Source organism: Lissotriton vulgaris, chromosome 4_1 (assembly GCF_964263255.1).
Source record: "Lissotriton vulgaris chromosome 4_1, aLisVul1.2, whole genome shotgun sequence".
NCBI lineage: Eukaryota > Metazoa > Chordata > Amphibia > Caudata > Salamandridae > Lissotriton > Lissotriton vulgaris.
The window spans coordinates 1,642,343,693-1,642,364,017 of NC_141691.1; positions in this window are offsets into that span (position 1 = coordinate 1,642,343,693).

Consider the following 20,325-nt stretch of genomic DNA (forward strand, 5'->3'; position numbering starts at 1 on the left):
TGTTACTGTCAGGGAAGCAATAACAAGATTGCATCATATAGGTGTAGAAGCACATCAGGATTCTGGTACATGGGATATAGGAGGTTCACTTTGGAGTTGGTTGAGCGCATGGGGTTGGGAGATAGGAATGGTGTTCATAACAATTTTCCTACTAATAATAGGCTGTTGTCTATTAGTTAATTGCCTGCCAATGTGCTGCCAACTATTGGGACAGCTGACAAAATGCCAAGTGAGGAAATTAAAGGAAAAAGAAAGAATGCTGATGCAAACAGTCACTACTGAGTTAATGAACATAGACATTTCTGACAATGATAAGAATGAACAATATAATTATTAAATTGTGATATGCTGCGTGATGAAATTATTTTAAACTGAGGTTCAAAGGGTCGATTTGTAAAAGATGAAAAATGTGTTGGCCCTTTGATGAAAGAAAATATTAAGATTGAACCGTAGTTTATATTAATTTCTGTCTTTTAACCTGCTTGCAAATAAAATGAGCCCACCAGTCATAATGAAATGTTGCTCCATGGTGCACAGCTGGTGCACAGAGGGTTAAATTAAGTTGTCTGAAATTCAGCTGAAACCAGAAAAGAATGACAAGTGAACATGAACGTGCCCATTCTGCTGTAGCTCCAAGTTGTTTAATGATTCAGTAGCCGTTCACCTATGTACAGAGTCAGTTCAGTCAGTTCAGCAAGCCCTTTCCAGGAATCGTTCGCTGACCTAGGATGTGACAAGTTTGGCCTGCCCTTGCCCCGTTAAGTGAAGAGGTGAATTGTTTGTTCAGCACAGATAGCATAGATAGCAAGTGCGTCATTTGTGTGGGAAAGCAGAAAACACGGGCCTCTGCTGATAGTAGATCAACATTGCACATTGACATTTCAAGATAACCTGCCAAGGCAAGACTGAAAGTCAGGAGATGGTGGTTTAAAGATTAACCTGTAGCTGCATGGTCAGATGTGTTGCAAATAATGTAAATTGTGAACGTAGACATATTTCTGAAATGCACCTTCATACTGTAATGTACACGTGGACCTAATTCTAGCATGGTCACACCATGATGTAATAGTTAATTAATAACAAGCCAAGAGTCTGTGAAGGTATATAAAGACTGATTTCTTTCTGTAACACCAGATCACTTTGCACTCCTGCAAATTGTCTCAGCTGCAGCTTTATTGGCAATAAAGCCACTTTCTTTTGAAACCTTGAATGTGCCCTTCTTCTTGTCCCTATTAATGAATATTTTTGCTTTAACAAGGGAACTCTATGTAGTGCTCCATCCTGTCCATCATGGCGTTTAAGAATTTCCTGAAAATCCTTGATAGGCTGCTCTGACTCACACCACCGACGGCGGCTATGACGTGCTGGTAGCTACCAGAGGCGAGGAGGTGCAGGCAGCACAGCACCTGCACATGTGGTGGGATTGCATGTGCTCTTGGGGTTGTGTGTTCCAAATATGGCTGGAGGTCCGCAATCAAGTCAAGGATGGTCCTGGGGTGCAGTCTGTACCTTTGCAGGATTTCAGCTTCTGTCAATTGGAAGAGGGTGATCCTCTGTCTATATTCCTGCTCCTCCCTTAGCCAGACCCTCTGTCCTGCTGCCTGTATCCGTAGACGCCTGGCTATTACGTACAATGCCGCCATTGTGGTTGCACTGTTGCATTTTGGGTCCTACTTTTATATCCTGTTCCTGGTTTCCACCTGCTCCCAGTCCATGGTAAATACCGATTCTTAAATACCGAATTCCATGGTAATCGGTATTTTTAGTTTTTACTACATCTCAATAGGCATTTTTTACCACTTGTTATTTACCCAGTCGGTAAATGTGTATTCGGTGATTTCCGAATCGGATTTTTACCGATTCTTGTTTTCCGATTTGGAAAATATGAATTCGGTAAAATCCGATTCGGATACTACCGATTCGGTGTTTTACCGACAGGTATTTACCGATTCGGTACCTTTTCCGTCTCTTACATCTCGATTCTCTTTTACCGGTCGGTAATGGCCGGAATTACCGAATTCCGGCCGTTACCGACCGGTATTTGGCTACCTACATCGGGCCCATAGATGGGAAAACAGGCACACACTAGAAATGTATGCAATTATTGTACATTTCAGCAATTAATTTCAGTACTAGAATTGTAATCACTCTTATGTTATAGTTGTGAGCCTTAGTACAGAAAAAAAAAACTTTTATGAATCAGCTTTCATTTTGTGTTACATCCATGTGCTCTGGAAATCATTTAATAAGGGTACTTCAAAGGAGCCATTTGAATTTTCAATTCAGCACCCCATATGGTATTTTGGCACAGGTTGTCCAAACATTTGTGAAGCAATCAAAGCTGGCAAGAATTTGTGCACTCAAAATTCCAATAGTTCCAGCAATTTCTTAAAATATATCCATAAAAAAATCAAATATCTACACACATATACTTCTGCCCCAAGGTTACTATAACAAACTCCCTCGCCACAGACTGCTAATTACCCCACATATTACATCACTCATGACATCTTCTATGACATCATCAATATTATCACTGCAACATTCGCAAATGTTGCAGTTACATTTTGAATGATGTCATTGAAAATGTCATTAATGATGTAATATGTGGGATTAGTAGCATTGCATGGTGAGTGTGCAAGTTACAGTTACCTTTGGGCACAAGTTATAATTTCTTGAGATAAGTATAAGTATAACTTTTGAATTTCTATGATTTTGGCCATGTAAAAACTGAACCTAACTATAACATCCCTCTAACCTTTGGTTTCGAAATTAAATCAAAGATTTTTTAATTCTATTTCCTAACTATAACGTCCGTGTAACCTAAGGTTTTTTTTCAGTGACTTTCTAGGTTTTTTAAAAACTTTAGTGTAATATTTAATTATTTATGTTATTTCAACCTCCACTGCACATGACCTTCCGTCATACACATTGTGATTTAGCCACCGTGCCTATCCGGAAGCCAGGCCCTGTATTCATCCCCTGGTGGGCACCCAACCCCACACCATTTGGCCCGGCATGGCAGGGGTTGACCTGGGTCGTGGCTTGGTGCCAAACCCTGCAGCCAACACCCCTTAGGGACCCCACCCAACTCCATGCCACACAGGCCTTTGGCCGTGCATGGCAGGGGTTGACCTGGTTCCTTTTCTGGGGCCAGGCCCTGCAGCCAACACCCCGTAGGCACCCAACTGCATGCTAGGGGGTTGGCCACAGGGCATAGCCTGCAGCGAAGCCCTGTGGCAAACCCCCTGCAGGCACCGAACCCTACTCCACGCACAGCCTTCGGCCAATCGTGGAGGTGGGTCAGATGCAGAGCCTGCAGCAAATCCCCTGCAGGCACCCACCCCTGCACCAAGCAAGGCCTTTGGCTGTGCTGAGTGGAGGGTCAGCTGCAGGGCCTGACCTATTACCAGGCCCTGTGGCCCACACCCCATATGTAGGCAACACAGGAGGGAGGCACATAGCTGCCATCTCTGAGCCAGTTTTGCCCCTGGGGAGCCCAGGACCCAGGACCCAGAGAATTACTGCTAGGGGAGGTGGACTGCGTGGACCCCTACCCATGCCTATTTTGACCCTAGGTACCTCATCCCCTGGAGCCTGGCAACGGCGGGTATGCACCAAAAAAGGTGGCCTAAACCCGATGACCGATGCGGATCCTCGACCACTGGGGGAAGCGACCACGGACCTGATGCTGCAGAGGTACAACCTTTACCCACAGCAAGAGATACAACCCAGTGACTGCAAGAACACCAGAGCATTAGAACGGAGGTGCATCTACTCAGTGGAAGAAGCCTCTACAACCCTGAGGTACCGTGCTGTTATGCTAGACCCCTCAGGTGCGTGGGCGGTATAGCGGGGAACCGGAGATTACCTAGCAGCCAATCAGTGAAAGTGACACCCCAGGAAGCACGGTTCTGGCACCTTCAGGCTGAGCGACTGTGCGGAGGCAGGACCTTTGCGCTATGCCTGACCCTAAAATGGCAGCACTGCGGTAATTGTGAAGGGCTGCAAGCTACTCTCTCCAAATCCCGCACCTCAGGCCCAGTCACAGTAGGCAAGTCAGAACCTCAGCAAGTGGCGCAAAGGTTAATCCACTCCCCACTTCAGAGAGGCATCGTTTGTGACGGCCCACAGCCACTTTAACCGCGGTACTTAGCGCACAGAGGCAGTGTGGGACCAGGCAGGAGATGCAAAACCCGCTACAGAGAATGGGACAACCACCAGGTCACCTTTCGAGCTAAGCGAGCTATTACTATAACCACAAAAGCAGCACCTTCACAGAAAAGCACTCCTTGCCCACTGTCCTGTGGATCACCCTCTTTCTAAGACACCCTGTATCAGCCACATCAGAATAAAGCAACATATGCCGCCCCAGGGGGACCAAAGTCAAAAAGGAAGATCATCCTTTTATTTTTATTTAACAAGGCAATTTTATATTCAGATTTGTGCCGGAGTAAGTGTCGCTACACTACGAGATATCTCACCTGGTTCTAAGATATCCTGCTCTCCCTCTAGGACATGTACTCTTCGAACTTTCCCTCGACATGGAGACCCTGCCATTTGACCGGTGCCCCATGGAGCTACCTGTTAGCTGAAGAGCAGATGGGCTGTGGATTCCACCTCGGCCGTCACCTACCGGACATTGGGCAGACTTTCCTTTGTCTCTCTGTCGTATCTCCCTCCTGCCCCTTCCCCCTCTACACTTCCTTCTTCTTGCCTTTTATCCCTTTAATGTTTTTCTGATGAAACCTAGCTATTTGACCATTGCCCGGTGGAGCTACCTGACAGCTGAAGAGGAGATTGCTGCGGATTCCCCCTCAGCTGTCACCTTCCCAGCCGGTCCTTGGGCAGACTTTTCCTTCATCTCCCCATTGTATCTATACCCTACCCCTTTCTCATCTACCCCTTTACCCTTCTCACTCCATTTTCCTTTTCTTCTATGCTCCTTAAATGATTTTACTGGTCTCATTGGTAATATATAACTGATGTAAGTTTTCAACTTAGTGGAACCTTATGTAAAGCGCTCTAATACCTTCGGGCCTAGCCACCGATAAATAAAACTCTTTAAATAAATCCGAGGGGCGTGGCCAAGATGGCGGGGTGAGCGGACACTTCTTCCTGCAGCTCCTCCGGCCCGACTAGGCTCGAGCCCTTTTTCATCTGCTTCTCTCCCCCCGCTGACGCTCAGCGGCTGAGAGGAGTGTGGCGGAGACCCTGGAGCACGCATTGATGCTACTTTGGCCCCGATTGCTCCGGTAAAAGCACCTTAAAAGACCGATTGCAGGACGACGGAGCGCCTTGGAGGCGGATCAGAGCGGAGCGCTGTCCGGACGCCTCGGCTGGGCCTGGTGCTGATGGCTAGCGACTTGGTGTGGGGATCGCCCCGGTGCTCGACGGGGATCGACGGAGGGCTGTCGGCTGTGTGATTCACTGCACTGGGGACCTGCCGAGTGAGTGTAGTGGTGCTTGAACTTGTGGTGGTGGCCTCTCCTGTGGCGAGAGCCCCGGCCCCGGGGCCAGTTGACGACCGATTTGGGATCGGAGCCAGATCTACTGTTTTTCCTTTCTAGCCGGACGGCCCTGGTTGGAACTTTCCCCCGTTTGCCTGGCTTCTGGGGTGGCCCGGTGGCATCGCCGGGCTTGGACGATCTGCTTGGCCCCACCCAACCGCCATCTTGTCTTCACGGAGACGGTGACGCAGACCTCCTTCAGTGTCGCTTGAAGTCATCTCCTGCACCTTTGCCTCTGCACAGCTCTCCTTTCCTGCGGGACGCGCCAGCCGGGGTTCCCCCAGTGGGGGTCCCAGTTGCTATCTTGGTCGGGCGCCACACGGCTCGCTGTGACTAGACTGGCCCGCCATTTTGTCATCTGTGGCGCAGGTCCCCTGTCTGGCCGGGAGCACCATATTGAGGGACTCTGCTGGCTGTTGGAAACTCCCCGAGGTGACCGAGGCCTGTGCCCCTTCTTCAGTTGAGTGCGACAGTGTACGGGACAAGGATGTCCGGAAAAGGAGGATCGAGGAAGGGGGACCGTACCCTGCCGGACATGCTTAGCAGGGCCCAGCAGCTGCGGGACAGGGCGCAACCGTCACCGGGATCCTCCCGGGCCACAGCGGACGTGACCGGGGGTGAGCCCCCTGTCACGAGATCCTTCATGGAGGACCTGTTTAGCTCGCTTAAGGAAGACTTCCAGACGCTGAAGCAGGAGGTGGCCAGTGAGGTACGCGAGGTCCGCAGAGAGGTGGAGGGCCTTGGTGAGCGGGTAGAGACGGTGGAGACAGCGGCCCAACGCCGGGATGACAAGATTGTCCACTTGCAACAGGACTTTCTCCGTCTCTGGGAGCAATGTGTTGAACTCCAGGCCCACACCGAGGACCTAGAGAACAGGTCGAGGCGGAATAATATACGGGTACGGGGTGTACCGTCTGCAGACGAGGGGACGGACCTGGTGGGCTATCTGCAAGATTTGTTCCGGGAGATTCTGGGAGAGGCCGCTGACTTTCCTATCCGCATTGATAGGGCCCACAGAGTTGGCCGACAGCGTCAGTCGGCGGCGCCTCCGCCAGACATCTTAGCCTTCCTACCTGACTTCCCGCTGAAGGAGCGCATCATGTCCGAAGCCCGCAGGAAACAACCACTGACTTTCCGAGAGCGGCCCGTGGTGCTGTATCAGGACCTGTCCGCCATCACATTGCAGAAGCGCAGGTCCTTCAAGATTGCGACCGATTTCCTGCGTGAACATGAGACGCCGTACTCCTGGGGGCATCCCTTCCGTTTGATATTTCGTTGGAACGGGGTGCTTCACCAGCTGCGCTCCTTGCAGGATGTTTGCAGTGTCTTGGGGCTCACGGCTATGGAGGAGGATGGAGCAACGCCGACTTGGAGGCGCTCAGATAGAGGAGGTCGGCGGAGGTCGGCGAGAAGACGATCGGCGGCGAGCGCTGGGCGGCCTGACTCGCCCACCATCAGAGCGGATATGGCCAGTGCCCTGAGAGAAGCGGCCAGGGACTCGACCACCTCGAACGGTGTGGCCTTGACGGCCTAGACTCACTCCGGGGGGAGATGGACACAGCTTCTTCGTTGCCAGGTTCGGGGGCTGGAGGGAGGGTCGGGGGTCAACGAGGGGAAGTGAGTGGCCGGACGTCCACTTTTACTACTTTCTGCAGACTTGTCCGTTTTGGGACTTGACTGGGACAATGGGTTGTTTGAGTTGGTATTGGTTCGTTTGGGGTGGGGTTGGGAGTTGTTCAGGGGTTGGGAAAGAACCGTCCGATGATGCCTGTGTTCACGCTTGGCCTACTTTTGCCTATCCCGTGCTGCTGCCCTGCGCCCCTCCCCATCCAGTTGCCTGCCCGCAGCATAGCGTCTCCGGTCTTTGGGAGACATGTCGTCCCTGAAGGTGGTGACCCTCAATGTTAAGGGCCTGAATAATCCTGTTAAGCGTAGGGCGATTTTGTCTCTGCTTGAGGGGACGCAAGCTGATATCTGCCTCTTGCAAGAGACCCACTTGTTGACCCGTGACTGCCATAGAATGCGCTCTGCTAGGTTTCCCACCCAGTTTTTCTCCTCTGCGGCGTCCAAAACTGCGGGGGTGGCCATTCTCATAGCGAGCTCCTTCAAGGGGGAGGTGTTGTATAAATTTGCTGAACAGAAAGGGAGGCTTTTGGCATACCGCCTCCGCCTGGGGGGCATATCGTTTACTATTGGCTCCTTATATAGCCCGAATGATCATCAAGAACGCTTTTTGGATTCAGTGCTGGTGGATGTCACTGCCTCCCCCGATCGTCATGTTATTCTAGGGGGTGACTTAAATATAGTCTTCGATTCGGCATTAGATAGGTCGGCGCAGCGGTTACCGCAGACTGGGGAACTTTCCCAGGCCGGGAAGGCCTGAATCGCTGACATGGATTTGCATGACCTCTGGCGCTCACTCCACCCTACAGGCAGGGACTACTCTATTATTCGCATGCGCACCGGACCTACGCACGGTTGGACTATCTTTTGGTTAGTGGACCGATGCGTGCCGTTGCCACGGCGGCGGACATTGGGGTCCTGACTCTGTCTGATCATGCGCCGGTCGTAGGTGCGTTTGCGTGGCCAGCGACCTCCCCCTCTCGGGGGGGGTGGCGCCTTAGGGACACCCTTCTGCACAAGAAAACAGTTGTGAAACATATTGAGGAGGCCATACGGGACTACCAGGCACACAATAGTAATTCAGACACTTCATTGGCGACACAGTGGGCTGCGCTGAAGGCGGTTCTCAGGGGGGAATTCATCTCCGTCTCCTCGACAGAAAACAGGGAGCGGCAGCGGAAGAGGGAGGAGCTGACTTCCCAGGTCCGGGAGCTCGAACAGGTCCACCGCCGTACGGGTGCTCCAAGGGTTTGGAGGCAGTTGAAGGCTGCTAGGAAGCTCCTGTTGGCGCTGGACATGGATAGGGCGGAATACGCAGCGTTACGTCTGAAGCATGCATTTTATACCGGGGGAGATAGGTGCGGCAAGCTCCTGGCGCATAGGCTCCGAGTCGCGCAACAGCGTAACGTAGTGAAGGAACTCTTGGGTACGGATGGGGTGGCCGTCTCTGGTGATGCGGAGGTGGCGGAAACCTTCTGCAGTTTCTATGAGGCGCTGTACACCGGGGAGCCCTCCTCACCGCGGGAAGCCGTGGAATATCTGGAATCTGTGCCCCTTCCGGTGCTAGACCCCGCTCAGGCGGAATATCTTGAGCGCGATATCCACGTTGAGGAGGTAATTTCCGCTATAGCCAGACTTAAGCACGGGAAAGCCCCTGGCCCGGACGGTTACACGTCCCTGTTTTACAAAACCTTTTGCCCGGTCGTGGCCCCTATCCTCACTCGGCTGTTTAACTCCTTCTCCGACCCGGGAGCCATCCCACCAGATCTCCTAAGTGCGACGGTTTCGGTGATCCCGAAGCCTGGGAAGGACCGGGCCTTATGTGGCTCATATAGGCCCATCTTGCTCCTGAATGTCGACCTCAAGCTGTACACGGGGATTCTGGCGTCCAGGCTGGCCCTGCACCTCCCCGGTCTGGTTGAGGCTGACCAGGCTGGCTTTGTACCCGGCAGGCAAACTGTCGACAACACTAAGCGAGTGACGCACATTTTGGAGAAGGCTTCGCGGATCCCGGGCGAGCGGATGCTGCTGGCGGTGGATGCTGAGAAGGCCTTCGACAGGGTTCATTGGCCGTACCTCGAGCTGGTGCTCAAGAAACTGGGTATCGGTGATAAATTCTGCTCGATGGTTTTCAACGGCTATAGGTACCCTTCAGCGACGGTGAGGGTCAATGGGTGCAGCTCCCGCAGTTTTGCAATCGAGCAGGGCACGAGGCAGGGGTGCCCCCTTTCCCCACTCCTCTTTGCTCTTTACATGGAGCCGTTCGCCCAAAGGATCCGCCACAACCCGGATGCAATTGGGATCAAGATGGGGCAGTATGTTCACACGGTCAGCCTCTATGCGGATGATGTCCTGCTGACCCTGGATGACCCCAGAAGGTCCCTTCCCGCCTGCATCCACGAGTTGGATGCTTTCTCACATGTGGCCGGTTTCAAAATGAATATGTGCAAATCGGTGGCTTTAGATGTGTCCTTGGCTACGGACACTAGACGGGACCTTCAGCGGCTCTTCCCCATGCAGTGGTCATCGTCCCTGGTGCCATACTTGGGGATTCTGTTGGCGCCGACGTTGCCAGCGATGGTGATGGCTAATTACGCTTCTCTCAGTAAGAAGATTAAGGAGGAGCTTGGCCGCTGGAGTAAGGGCCTGTTGTCTTGGCTTGGTAGGATCGCGGCGGTCAAGATGACGGTTCTGCCCCAGATCCTGTATCTTTTCCGAGCCTTGCCGCTCCAGCCTCCAGTGGGTTGGATCAGACAGACGCAAGCTGACATCTCACGCTTTGTCTGGCAGGGCCGCAAGCCCCGGATGAAGAGGGTTCTCTCCACGCTTGCCCCGGAAGCGGGGGGCCTTGGTATTCCGGACCTCCGTAAATACTTTCAGGCGGCACAGCTGCGATACCTTGTGGAGTGGAGCAGGTGGGAATCCGATAAGCACTAGCTCTTTCAGGACCAGGCGGTTGCAGGGCGTACCCTCCAGGAAGTTCCATTCTTGCGCCGCGTTCACCGCCCCCCCAACCTTTATGCTTCCTTTGTTACGAGGGTTCCCGTGAGGGTGTGGGCCGCGGTTTGCGAAGTCCGGGACCTCACCAGGTTCCCCTCGCCATTTACGCCCATTGTGGATAATCCTGACTTCTCCCCGGGGATGGAGCCGGGCGCTTTCTCCCATTGGAGGATGGCGGGCTGCCGAGCGCTCTTTCAGATCTATGGGTCGGAGGGAGTGGTCCCCCTTCAGCAGCTTCAGCAGGAGTTTCGCCTGACGGAGTTGGATAGACTGCGTTATATGCAGGTCCGACACTGGGCGCTTCAACCCCAGGTGCGGGACACCGCTGATCGTCAGATAACACCGTATGAGTGGTGGCTGGTGACCCGAGCCTCTGATGCTAAACTGATCACTGATCTTTACAAGTTCTTACAGCCCCCTCCGTTTCACTATTATAACCCGGGTAGGGAACGATGGCACAGGGAACTGGGTAGGGCACTTAGTCACAAGGAGTGGGACCAGATTGCACACCGGGCGAGACACTCAGCGTATCACACTGGCCTCACGGAAACATTCACTAAGGTGTCCACGTACTGGTACTACACCCCAGAAAGACTGCAGAAGATGAACAGGCAAATTGAAAAGGGGTGCTGGAGAGGTTGTGGTCAGGTGGGGACCCTTTCACATATTCTTTGGGATTGTCCCTTGTTGGCCGCTTATTGTAGGTAAGTTCTGGATGAGGTGGACACGCATTTTGAAATTGAGTTACCGCGCTTTCCGGCGTATTTATTGCTGGGCCTTCCTAATGGCCTGATGTATCCGCTGAAGTCCCGTAGGGGCAGGCAAATCGCGATTGCGCTGGGCTCAGCGGTTCAGAACATCCTCATCCACTGGCGCACTACCACGGTCCCCTCCATCACTGGCTGGTTGCACAGGCTTTGGCATGTGCTGGGTATGGAAAAATTGTCACTCACGGTAGCGGGGGAGATAGACCAGTTTGATGAGCTGTGGCAACCCTTTTGTGTGCTGTTGACTACCGAATTTAGGGAACTCACCTGTCCGAGGTACCTCAGGCTTCTAAGGTTGACACCACCGGTGATTCCAGCAGACTAGGAGGGGTGGGGGGGCTGGGTTTCGGAGGGGGGGGGGTGCGGCTGGGGGGCAGGTAGTGTTATTAGCGGAACATTGGACGGGGGTGGTGGGGGGTGTTGGGGAGTTTTAGGGGGGGGGTTCTAGGGGATGGTGGGCTGGGCTTCTTTGTGTCATTGCTTATTACTTCCTATGCTCAGACTGGTGGTGTTGACTATGCTCAGAATGGAGATAAAGCATGTATTTCGGCTTTTCATTTGCTGTTGCTTCCTTTTCCATGGCGGACTATTCCACAATCGCACTCATAATGCCATGCTTATTTTCCTTGCTTTAATGTATGTGGCCCTAACCTCCTGCTCCCTTTCCCTATGTTTTTTGTCTTAATAAAATGCTTTAAACCTAAATAAATAAATCCCCTGGAGCCTGGCAACTTACTGAAAGTGAAGGGGGCGATGTGGCTTCCTTCCCAGGGCCGATAGTTGCCCCGGGGACCTCATCCCCAGGGGCTTGGAAAAACAATGGCTCAACGATAGGGGCAGCGTGCCCCCCTCCTTTGCATTTCCATGGCCTAGCCATAGGAGGTGGTGGTTTCTGGGCCCAAAAACGGCCTAAGAGGGGGGCCACATTATTTTCCTTTACCTAAAATGAGCCATGAGGGCGGCCACCTATGCCCCCCATCAATATGCTTATATAGATTTGCATCCAGGACCCGGACCACCCGGGGGATGAGGTATAAATAAACACAGGAGCCCATACTTGTTTTGTTTTCTAATTTTTCCTGAGGTTCGCGGATCCAATACAAATTTTGTGGCACAGCATTTTGTTTAAATGCTTCTTGGCAGCAGCAGGGTCCCTGTGAGAACCCAACACCATGCCTAGGGTGTCAGGTTACTCCTGCCCTGCTCCCTTCTCTTTCTTCTACTTTTTGCTTGAGACTTGGCTGAGCCCGAGTCCCAAAATAGCTGCCAACGCTTCCTGGTAGAAGTGTTGTCAGCCAATCATATCTCAGCATGAGATTTGTCAGATCTGCTGAAAATACTCGTCCTTAAATATCTATATATCTTTTTTCTTAAATAACTCCCAAAATACTGAACTGATTTACGCTGAATTACAAAAAGTGCTCTCTCTGGAAAAGAGCTAACTTTCTGTCAAATGTAGTGCAATTCCGTTAAGTGACTCAGCAGTAGTTGTGTCTAAAGTCCCTATGGAAAATTGCATTGGGAAAACACATTTTGAGACCCCCCTTTTTCTTGGCACCTGATTTACGAATCACTCATACTTTTCAGACAGCAGCTGAATTGAGTGAAAAACTAGTTTTGGGTGGGACAAAGGCACAAATTATAGAGGTCAGACCTCGGTTGATGGGGTCCCCTGGGACATAATTGGCTCAGGGAAGGGGGGCAATATCTTCGTTTATTATTTCTATTTTTTAAGAAAAGAGCCAGGCCCCAGTGGATGGGGTTCCGGAGATGTAATTGGCCTGGGTGGAGGGCCTTGCAACTCCCTCTCCATTCGAAAAACACCTGACCACAGGGGACGGGGTCCCCATTGGCAAAATCAGCCCAGGGAAAGATGGGCCAAAAGGCTTCCTTCCTTTATAATGCAAATGAATAAGAAAAGGCCCTGTCCCCTTTCTGCACCACTCTGCAATCATGCCTCCTGGTGTGCTGCTGATTGGAGATGAAGTACCCTTGGCTGTTGAGGGTTGTTGGGGGTCAACAAGACCTACTATTACCTCCAGTAAGTCCCACACAGCAGGGTTGCTGAGAGGTGGTGGGAGGTCTCTTTTCTCCACAACTCTGCAAACATGTTGTCGAAAAAAGGGGCATGGCCTCCGAAGACCTCCTAGCAATCCCACTGTGTGAGACTTCCTGGTGGTAACAGGAGGGGTAGTTGGCCCACAAAGTTTTGGTGTGTACGGGGGTGTGCTGCAGGGCCTTACTGCAGACCAGGCACTGTGGCCATCCCCATATGTGGTACTGGGCTAGGTGTCCACGTGGGTTGGCCACAGGCCCTGCAGCCAGCCCCTGCTGCACCTGGCCCAAAGCTGTGTGCAGCGATGGTTGGATTAACATAAAGTAATTAAATATTATTACTTATTGTTAAAAAAACATAGAAACTCACTGAAAGAAAACAAAGTTTAAAAGGACAATATACTTAGGAGTTGTATTTGTCGGAGGCAAGGAGGGCTACTTAAGCAGAAACCTGGCATGACCGCGCATGACCTGCTGAGAGGGCTAAGATTTTGGGGAAAACCGTTTTTAAAAGAAGGGAAGTGTTTTTAGTGTTCTTACTGTGAATGTTAATGGCCGCTCAGAGAGCTTCTTGAACATTGTGTACTATTGTCATTTCTCTTTTTGCAAAATGGCTTGACACCTCCATTTTCGGTACTGAAGGGAGCAGTCTACTTGTTTTTGTTGGGTGCAGAGAGGGGTATTTAAGGAGCAACCTGGCCTGACCGCACCAATGCACATCGAAGATATGCCAAAGGCTAGCCATCTGTGCCGGTCAGCGTCCCGGAAGTGGCAAGTGCCAGCCATTCTGCCAGTTTGAAGTCAGAAAGGCAGCAACAAACCACCAGATTAACATATTTAGGTAAGAAAGTTTGGAACTCAGACCAAATGTAACCAAGGAAAGCAATATGACTGGTTATCAGGAGGGGATGTTGGATTGGGCGAGACCCGCGCAAAAAAGAGGTTGATGAGGAGTGGATGGCAGAAGCTAAAGCACCTAAATGCTAAGCTAATCAATGTGCTCGCAGGTGAAACCTTCCCCAAGGACTAATCTAATCTTTCTGTTGGATTCTAGACAGTGGGATGTTCTTTTTATAACAGAGACATGGATTTCGTTGGACGTTGGGAATGACTTGGGGTTCCCTTGCCCACCAGTATGTAAAGTAAAATACCATCCCAGAACAGGTAAAAGAGGAGGAGTGGTTGCCATTGTTTTCAAGGGAATGTGGGGACTCATGACTCTCCAAGTTAAGAAACTTCAGGGTGCAGAATTCCTGTCATTCTCCCTAAAGGAAAGAAGAGGGATGGCCCTGTCAGGGATTTTATGCTATAAACCCCCAGGAACCTTACAGTGTTTTTCACAACAATTTCTAAAACTGGTCTCAGATCTGACCTTGACCCATTTCTAATTTTCTGGTGTCAGGAGATTTAAATATATGGGATGAAGACAGCTCACATAGCCAAAGCAGAGACTTTTTAAGCTCATCTGAAATTATAGGATGGCAGCAACAGGGAAGGGGTTCAGCACATCAAGGAGGTCACACTATTGATGTAGTACTTGCACCTCCAGATATTATTGTAGTTGGGGAGCTGATCCATGTACGCTGGTCTGATCACCTATGAGTGACCTTACAACTAATTAGGCCCAAATTATTGGTAGAGGCAAAAACGTCAACGAACACAGTACAAGGAAGAACTTGGGCTAAACTTGACCTAAAACAGTAGCTGTTCGACCTAGATAGAAAAATTACACTCCTGTCTAACTGAAAAGGCAAACTGAGAAGGCAAACTGGCTCAGAAGGAACACACTAAAATTGAACGGAAGTAAGACAGAGTGTCTGTTCAGCTCCCCTGCCAAAATTCAGGATCCTCTTCTGAGCAATTTGGCCTTGGAACAATGATGAGGATCTAATAACAGAGCAGTCAGTCCAAAATCTAGGGGTCCATATTGGTGAGAAGCTTTCTATGGAATCTTATGTTCATTAAACAGTGGCTAGCTGCCATGGACTGGCGAAAAATTTGAGAAAAATTGTTCTCTGCTGCCACAGTCTGCAAGAAAACTGCACAATGCACAGTATTAAGTAGTACGGTCACTGTTATGGTCTTTTTTGGGAACTTCGTGATTAAGTAAGTAAAGGGATATACAGGATACAAGTGATGGGTGCCCAATTGGCACTGAACAAATTCAGATTTGATTTAGCATCAGATACTTTGAAGGATCTCCACGAGCTACTAGTCAAAGAAATACGTATTTTCAAAACCATATGTATAATTCAAAAGCTATAAATGGAAGAGGACTGAGTCCACTACAAAGGAAATGTTGACACTATAGACCTTCGAGGTTCTTACGATCTTCATCAGCCAACCTTGTTTGTGTGCCAGGCCTTAGGAAAACTAGTGTAGGCAGTAGATCTTTCCAAGTTCCAGATGCAAGTATTAGTGAATAAGACACACCTCAGCGAATGGGGAGGAACATCTCAAACATCAAGGAAAACCACTTTTTTTTAGATGAGATGAAGCCCTTATACATAGACCAGGGAGCACCCAGAGGAAGAGGAAAAGGACAAGGATGTGGATGTGGATGGGGAGAGGCCATCCTGTAGGCCAAACAAGCATAGAAATACAAGATGGGAGTCCTGAAAAAACAAGAGGCTATCCCTTACGCAATTGAGAAAAGAAACCATGAATCCATCAGAAATGATAATAGATAAGAAATCTGATAATAAATATTTCAAGGCACACCCTAACTGGACATTAAACTAAACTTCTGAACAGCGGTATATATATTTTCAATGAAAAACCAAAAGTTAGACCTTTGTTATAGTTATTCTTTCTATACCTTTTAGACTTAAAATACACAATTACAAATTCTAAAGTGATACAATAAATTTAGAAATTATGCACCACCTTTTAATTAATGTAACTTTCTTTCTTTATTCTTTAAATACAACCCAAATATAAACTACACAAATTTGTTTCCTTGTAAATTCTACTATTAATTTATAATATATTCAACACCTTCAAATATTTAAAACTCACGAACTCCCATACACAGTGTATTCAACTCTGTAGTCACACTCCATTAACTATAACCCGTACCTTCTCCATGCACTGCTGATACCCATTTATACTATGTCACTTATACTATATAAAATAATAGTATATGCAATATTAGTTATGACATTGCAAATCATATCTTTTGTGAGAACACTGCATGGGAGAGTGGTGAGTTATAGTTAATGTAGTGTGGGTATCAAATGAGGTAAAATGTTCTGTGGTGTGGTAGAGTGGAGTCCAGTGGAGAAATATAGCACAGAGTGGAGTAGCATGTTCTAGAGCACAGTGGTGTTGTAGAAATTCTTTATTTAGATATAACACAGATATCTTTAAAAGAGGATTACATAGTTCACGTTGTATACAACTTATTAAAAATAAAAACAACAAGACAGTCAATTAGCCAGCCATGATAAAAATAGGGGTCTTCCGCATCCTCAGCCTCCTAGGTCCATAAAAAACTTTTTTTAAATTTTTTTTTTTAAAGGATAAAAACCAGAAGAAAAAATAATACAAAAGTTAAAATCTAATATACAGGGAACTTCACCCCATTTTCTTTACTCTCACTGAATTGGATATCAAACAACTAAAAAACGACCCAATTCTCCTAGGGGTACTACTCATATTCTTTTCGTTTCATCCCCCTAGAAATTTGGGATGTATCGTAAGGATCATTAAGTAATAAAAAGGAAAAAGGAAATAAGAGGGAGGATTTAGCAGGACCTCTTTAACTTAAAATTACGATATGCTTGCTGGATGAACTTTGTAAGTCTGCTATTTAAGTCAGTGTTTTCAGGGTTCAGAGCCACAATGATGGCTTGCCTGCAGGTTCGGGCACCCAACCTATTCCATTCGGCTTTTAGTTTGCACCTGCGTTGGAGGTTAAAGGCTGGGCAAAGGCAAACCACGTGTAGCAATGTTTCGGCTGTTTTACCGCACCCTCTGCAGGTTAGATCTTCCACTGTCCGTCTCCAGGGAGGAAAATCTTGCAGAAAACGCCAATCACCCATTCTAATGGCTATAAGGGTGCGTTTTAGATACAGTGGATATGTGCAGGAAAAGTAAGCGGCGGGGAGTAGCCGACTGTAAAAATTTACAAGGGCCCAAGAATGGCTGCGTTTTGAGAAGAGTGCTTTGTCTGTGATGAGTGATCTCATTCTTACACATTTTTTGATGGCGATTTTAAACGCTGTCTGACTGGGGTTAAGAGCCCATAGGTCACCTGCTGACATTTGTTGAATGTAGTCCTTAAAAAGGCGACCAAACGTTCCACCTGGATTTTTCTGGGAGATTTCTAGCCAGACTAGAGATTCTAGTGAGCCTGGGTTAGCCTGCCTCAGCTTGTGACACAAGTTTAGGTATGCACCAATATTGAAAACCTCATAGTTTGGTAGCCCCATCTCCAGTCTTATCTGTGCAGCAGATGCAGAAGTTGGCAACTGGAGGACCTTTTTATAGATTTTGGTGGTATGTTGGTTTAGGGCCGTATTCAATTTACCCTTGAATGACTCTATCCCGTATGATAGGGTGGGGCCGATTTTCGCTCTCAGGACTTCCAGGAGGGGCGAAAGAGTTGGGCCTGAGAGGTTTTTCGAAAGCTTGGTTAAAGATACTGCAAGAGTCGTGGATTTAACTGCAATCTCATGGCGCTGTTTTAAAAGGTTGCCCCTTGAATCCAGGTGGACACCAAGATATTTATACGATTGACCTATCGCGAGGCTCATGTTGTTAAAAGTCCACCCACCGCAGACATGTCGTTTCTTCCCAAAGGGGACTACTTGGGTTTTCTTTAGATTGACTTCTAATTGATTCGCTATTGTGTAGCGAAGCAGTGTGTCAAGGAGCCTTTGCAGCCCGACCTTGGTAAGGCTGAAAAGAACAAGGTCATCGGCATATAACAGATTACTGAGTGCCGTGCCGCCCACCTTTGGAGGATGACTATTAGTTTCATCCAGGGTCTGTGACAGATCTGCTATAAACAGGTTAAAGAGAAGGGGGGCCAGCACGCATCCCTGTTTTACACCTCTCGTTGTCATAATTTTCCGGGAGAGATGCGTGCCGGACCCTAACTTCACTCGTACCCAGGTACGGGAGTGAAGTGGAATCATGGCCTCCAGTAGTTTGTCAGGGATCCCCCACTTCCTTAGCTTTTCCCATAGAGCCGCCCTAGGAACCCTATCAAATGCTGCTTTGAAATCGACAAAGCAGCTTAGCACTGTCCTGGATGTTAAGAGTGCTTTGTCGACGATGGTTGACACTGCTAGGAGATTGGTCATAGTCCCTGAGTTGGCAACGAACCCCGTTTGATTCATCGGAATCCGGTTGTGTTCCGTTGCCCATTGCTTCAGGTCCTCCAAGAGGAGGCCTGCATAGTGCTTAGCCTCAATGTCCAAAAGAGCTATGAGTCTGTAGTTGTTAGGGGCAGCGCGAGATCCTGATTTATAAATTGGATGTATTATTGCACCCTGCCATGAGTCTGGGATGGTTGCGGTTCTCAGGGTGTAGTTGAAAAGGTTTGTTAGAGTTCCTGACCAAAAAGCTACATCAGATTTGAAAAGGTTCTGTGGCAGGCCATTTGGGCCCGGTGCTCCATCTGATCTTGCTTTAGTCACAACCGTCGCTACTCTGTCTTGGGACACCTGAAGATCCATATTGAGTGAGCTTGACGGCTCAATGGGTGTATTCCGCTGGGTGCTGGCCCCGATCACGGTCTCTCTCAACGGACCACATCCTATGGGTCCTAGATGTTCTGAGGAACTGAAATGGTCTGTGAGGAATGATGCCCATTCAGACTCTTGGATATTTGCTGATCCGAAGCTGGTGGTGCTCGGATTGGTGTGGTTTATTAGGGCCCAGAACTTTCTTGGGTTTTTGCTCTTACTCTCCCACACCAGTTTGCACCAAAATTGATTTTCGTGGTTCTGTTTGTCTTTGAAGTTCGCCAACCTAAATGACTTTTGGGCAGCTTGATAGAGATTTAAACATTCGCTGTTCCCAGGATATTTTGCAAGTGACCGCAGGGCCTTATTCCTGGCTTTCTTAAGTAACTTTGACTGTAATGAAAGTTTAAAATTGTGAGGCTGAGTTGTCCTTCGGGCCTGCTGTATTACTGGAAAACAGTTGGTCAGATGGGAGCACAGCGTTGTCCATATTACGATAGGGGAGATATCTTGATCGTTTCCGCCTTTTATACGTTCCATGCATACCTGTAGGATAATTGGGCTGATATCATCGCTCCACTTAAGGCGCTTAAGATTTTCCGTATATGTTCCCAGACACGCTGAGGGTGCGGGTTTGTGCTTCACTGTGTTTGTGTTAAGGGATATGACCTGGGGTCTGTGGTCACTTTCAGAACGTGGAAGGATACAGAAGCTGGTCAGACAATGAAGCAGGTCCGCGTTACAGATGGTGTAATCCAGATAAGAGTGTTTGCTACCGTTAGTCCAGGACCAATTCGGGGGGATATCCCCGAAGACCTGCCATTCATTACCAGGTAGCCGGCGCTGTAGAGTTTCATCACACAGATCTCACCCAGACCGCAATAAGCTTGATTGGTTGGTTTGATTTGTGTCAAGGCCTCAGTAATGGGGAATAAGAAGGGCCCGTCGGTGTCTGCTAAGTCCCCCTGGAATAAGTTGGTATTAAAATCCCCTGTGACAATGCAGTCTGAGTCGGGGTGTTCCGCAGCTATGTCGCTCATTATTTCCGTTAGGCGTGCCAGGTGATCTTTTTTTGTACGTGTATTGGGGTTGATATATACATTAAAAAGAAGAAGTAGGCGCTGTTTTCACCACGAGTTAATTTTAACCCCGAGTAGCCAGTCTTCCTTGATACTTAATCGTGAGATTGGGCCTTTTAGGTTATTTGATATGTATATTGAAAGGCCACCTTTGGCATGGCCGTAGCGGCTGTCCCTGAGTGCAGGTTTCCATAATTCAATATAGCCAATGACAGGAAATCCTTCTGTAGCCCAGGTTTCCTGTAGGGCTATTACGGCATGTTCGCATAGGAAAGAAAAAGTGTCAGGGTGCGTAATTTTCTGATGGAGGCCGCTAATGTTCCAAGAACATATAAGAAAAATTGGATCAGCTTCTGGAATAGGAGCGGTTGTAGATGGAACTACTAGTGGAATTGGCATTGCTTGGAGTTTGTGGTTATGGGCAGAAAGCTCTACTTCAGAGCGTCAATCTGAGCTTTTGGTTGACAAGATTGCTGGGAGCCATTCCCAGCCTAGACTTGTGTCGACTTTGGAGACCACCGTTGGGGGAATATTATACAGTTCCTCGGATCCTGCCGCGTTTTTTAAGATCGAATACGGTCTGAGATAGGGCGCTGGT